Genomic DNA, 4,972 nt, shown 5'->3' with positions numbered 1-4,972 from the left:
GTACATTCCAGAAACTGAATCTGGATCCTCTACTACAACGACTACAACAAATGCTTTTAACCACTGAGCCATCTCACCAGTGTCATGATTAATTTGTAGGTACTACTCGGGTATTTTAATTAAACTCACCTTTCTTGTTTTATATATTGTAACTTACTTATTATCTTGTACTATTTTGTATTATTTCATATTATTATATATTATCTTTTATTTTTCTTAACCAATTAGAATGTCACAAAGACAGAAAGTTGCAGGCTTGGGGCTGCCAAGATGGCTTAGAGGGGAAAGGTACTTGCTGTCTTCCTGATGGTCTAACTTTGATTCCTGCAATACACATGATAGAAAGAAAGAACTAACCCATGCAAGTTGTCCTCTGATGTCCACATATGTGAAAATACCATGCATAAATGCATGTGCACATGTGTGCGCACACACACAAACACACACAAGAATAAAGAAATATTTTTAAAAATCATTGCTTTAGGGGTCAAACATATCTCACTTCCTGTTTTCCAGTTTCATTTAGACACAACTGTCTTCATTCAGTAATCTTACTCATCATTAAAGAAAAACATTATCATCCTTTTATGATTATAGCTCAATTTTTTTTCTTATTTAACCCATGTTCCTCATGGTGGTATGCAGATACCACTCTTACTGTAAGTGTCATAACCAACCTAGTTGCCCAAAAGTAAAGGAACAGATAAAGAAAATGTAGTATATATGCACGATGGAATTTTTTCAGCAATAAAGTACAAAGTTTTGTCATTTGAAAGAAAATGGATGAAAATGAAGGTAATCATATTAATTAAGCACATCTCAGTAAAAACTATGACATGTTTTCTCTTTCATGTGGTTCCTACAACCTACATAGATACATAAAATCTTATCTGTATCTATAGAATTATATTAGAAGCAAAACTATCTAGGGTATAAACAAAGGGAAGTTGTACGAGGTAGAGGAGAAAGGGAAGGTAGAAGTATGTGGAATAAATATGCTTGAGGTACAGTATTTATTGTATGAAATGGCCTTATTCAACATAATATCAGTTACAACAAATACATACAATGAAAAATGGAAAAAAAAAACTCCCAAAATGAACACGCTTAATACTGCTGGTTGGAATATAAAATGGAATGATCACATTAGGAAACAGTTTAGCTATTTCTCAGAAAGTCAAGCATATGTCCTAAAAATTCTGTTCTCAGGTGTACATTTGAGAAAAAGGAAAGCTCATATGCACATGAAATTTTACATGTATGATGTAAAGGCATGTGTGAATGTGCTTGCTTATAATGCCGGTATTCAAGAAGAAAAGGCAAAAAGATCACAAGTTTTCAGCAAATCTAGAATACATTTTAAATCCAATGTAGCTATCCTAAGCTACATAACCAGATCCCCATTTCAAAAACCCTAAGTAGGACTGGCAAGATCCTTCAGAAAGCAGGGTGCTGAAATTAAATCTCATATCCCACAAGGTAACAGAAGAGAATATGTTCCATGGCATGCATGTGCCTGTTCAATCGCAACATGTGTACACACATACATACATGCATACACACACATACTTATTTAAAACTAAACAGTGTTCTTTATAATAGCAAATGTAGAAAGAAGCAGCCCTCATGACAATCAACTTGTGAATAGATAAGTAAAATGCAGTATGTCTACCCATTTGAATATTAATAATCTCTAAAGTAATACTGTCTATGCTAATATTCTACTTTCCAATCAATTTTGCTGTGAACTAAAGACTGCTCTAAACAATAAAGTTGGTTACAGAGTGAGTTTCAAGACAGCCAGGGTTAAACAGAAAAATTGGCCTCAAAAAGGCAAACAAACAAATAAGGTCAAGGCACAGTCTGGGAAGTGCAGCACTCGCCCCTCACTGAAGAAGCTTCTTGTTACACCAGATAGAGAATACTGCAGAGATCTGTAACTGGTCAAAGGGCAGAGACTAGGTGCTAATGTGGTGGTACCAAATCTCAGTTGGTGTACATCTTCAACAGGACCCCTAACCTAAGGTCCAAGGAGTACTAAGGAAGAGTAGAGAGAAAGATAAGAGCCAGAGGAACAAAATGGCTGTTCCTCGATACTGTCTTCTAGTCATGAGAAGAAAAAGATACCCATTAACTCGCAACAACTTTATGACAATACCAGTTGATATATCAATATGGACAGGGGAAATTCCTCAAGGTCCTACCCCTTGATAGAGAGTGATAAATTGTCACTGGCGACTGAGACAAAGGAAGAACTAGTTCCTTCCAAGGATGAGCTTGACATGACATAGTTTATTCAATCTTAAATGGTAAGCCCTGGGCATATGTACGTACAGGGAAAGCTCTATCGATTCAGTAGATTGATATATATGTGTGTGTATAAATACATATTTATGTGCATAGGTAACAGTAATACTTAAAGAAGGGGTCATGAATTTAAGAGGGAGAGGGTAAATGGGAGGAAGAGGAGTCGGGAGTGAAAACGGGGATATGGCAGTGATGTCGCTTCAGTACACATGTATAAGTTTCTCAAAAAAATAAAAATAATTTTAAAAATAAAAATAAAATAGAAATGTTTATTATAATAAAGGGGGGAAGAGAAGACTAAAATGCTAATACTTCATTAGCTATTGTTCTAATCAATATAGGCTACAACACCAAAATTACTGTAGACTGAGTGACTTAAGCGACAGAGGTTACTTCTCTTTGTTTGGAGTCTAACTGTTGTGGGTCCTGGTTAGCAGATGTGGGTCCACTTCTCATTGTATCTTTACCTAGTAAAGAAGGAGAGCTCAGGGTTGAAAAGATTGCTCAGTGGTTAGTTAATAGCTCTGACGACTCTTCCAGAAGTCCTAAATTCAATTCTCAGCAACCACGTGGCAGCTCAAATCCACAGCTCAAATCCAGTACCCTTTTCTGGATTCCATGAGCATCATCCATGCATGTGGTACACAAGCATAGGCAGGCAAACACTCATTCATACAAAATAAAATAATCATTTTTAAGGAGGGTGAGCCCTAGTGCCTGCTTCTCTTATAAGGTCCTGTAATTCCATAATGAGATATGTACTATTATTTTTTTCTTAAAACTTTATTTGAAAAGGAGATACACATACATATACAAATTTATAAAGGTATTTTGGCATAAAAATATATGAACATATTTTTGTCAGTACTTGATTTTTTTTAAAGGTTGGATAATATGCACTGAAATCTTACAAGTTACCATAAGCATAAAGTACATGTAAAACAAAACATAAGATGGAAATAGTCAAAGTTTTCTTGGTGAGTATAGATTAAACATAATGATTTTTGGCAGTAGCCCGTCGGAGCGACAGCACGGTCAGTCGGCAGCCGGACAGGAAAGATGGACGCAGCCACTTTGACATATGATACTCTCCGGTTTGCTGAATTTGAAGATTTCCCCGAGACCTCATAGCCTGTTTGGATTCTGGGCAGAAAATACAGCATTTTCACAGAGAAGGACGAAATCTTGTCTGATGTTGCATCCAGACTTTGGTTTACATACAGGAGAAACTTTCCAGCTATTGGGGGAACTGGCCCTACTTCAGACACAGGCTGGGGTTGCATGCTTCGGTGTGGACAGATGATCTTTGCCCAGGCCCTGGTATGCCGACACTTAGGCCGAGATTGGCGATGGATTCAACGGAAGAGACAGCCTGACAGCTACTTCAATGTCCTCAATGCTTTCCTGGACAGGAAGGACAGCTACTACTCCATTCATCAGATAGCGCAAATGGGAGTTGGCAAAGGCAAGTCTATAGGCCAGTGGTACGGGCCGAACACTGTTGCCCAGGTCCTCTAGAAACTTGCTGTATTCGACACATGGAGCTCCTTGGCTGTTCACATAGCAATGGACAACACTGTGGTGATGGAGGAAATCAGAAGGCTATGCAGGGCCAGCCTTCCCTGTGCTGGGGCTGCTGCACTTCCTACTGATGCAGAGAGGCACTGTAATGGGTTCCCTGCTGGAGCTGACGTCACCAATAGGCCGTTGGCTTGGAGACCACTAGTGCTTCTCATCCCTCTCCGCCTAGGACTGACAGACATCAATGAGGCCTATGTGGAGACACTGAAGCACTGTTTCATGATGCCCCAGCCCCTGGGTGTTATTGGAGGGAAGCCCAACAGTGCCCACTACTTTATTGGCTACGTTGGTGAGGAGCTCATCTATCTGGACCCCCACACTACACAGCCTGCGGTGGAGCTGACCGACAGCTGCTTTATCCCTGACGAGAGCTTCCACTGCCAACTCCCTCCCTGTAGGATGGGCGTTGGAGAGCTTGACCCATCCATTGCCGTGGGATTTTTCTGTAAGACTGAGGAAGACTTTCACGACTGGTGTTAGCAAGTCAAAAAGTTATCCCAGCTTGGAGGTGCCCTGCCTATGTTTGAGTTGGTGGAACAGCAGCCTTCCCATCTGGCCTGCCAGGATGTCCTGAACCTGTCCCTAGATTCTTCTGATGTAGAGAGACTGGAGAGGTTCTTTGACTCTGAGGATGAAGACTTTGAAATCTTATCTCTCTGAAAATCCTGGGTTGAGGGATGGCCTCCATGGCCCTCGTTGAGGTGCTTTGAGAACTCAGACCTGCCTTGGGCACTCAGTGTCACCGTATTCCATCTACCCAGCCACCCCTCCGAGTGCTGTTCGCCTGTGCCACCTCTGTCCCCAGGGCCTGCTCTACTCATGGACCAAGGACTGTGGTGCCTGGAGGCCTTACTGCTTGGAGTCAGACTGCTTAAACCCAAACACATGGAGGGCCTGTCCACATGAAGTCGCTCATCAGAAGGCCTGGTCAGGACCAGCAGTGGGTCAGGAGCTTTCAGAATTCTCCACTCGACACTGCCAGCCCTGGTCAGCACATCAGCTTTGGTTCTGCTTTTTCCTGGGCACTTGGGTCTGTGGTTTATTTGGAATTAAAGCCCTGTTTGAAGTTGTTTAACAACAACAA

General features: G+C 40.9%; 1 pseudogene across 1 annotated transcript; it reads left to right on the top strand.

The window, feature by feature from the left end:
- The first annotated feature begins 3,345 nt into the window (after positions 1-3,345).
- Positions 3,346-4,762, top strand: LOC308417294 (cysteine protease ATG4B-like; annotated as a pseudogene). The gene has a single exon. The product of its transcript is annotated as a cysteine protease ATG4B-like (transcript).
- Positions 4,763-4,972: the final 210 nt, after the last annotated feature.

Source organism: Micromys minutus, assembly GCF_963924665.1.
Source record: "Micromys minutus genome assembly, chromosome: 2".
Lineage (NCBI taxonomy): Eukaryota > Metazoa > Chordata > Mammalia > Rodentia > Muridae > Micromys > Micromys minutus.
The sequence above is the reverse complement of the archived record's forward strand: the minus strand, read 5'-3'. Positions and strand labels throughout refer to the sequence as shown.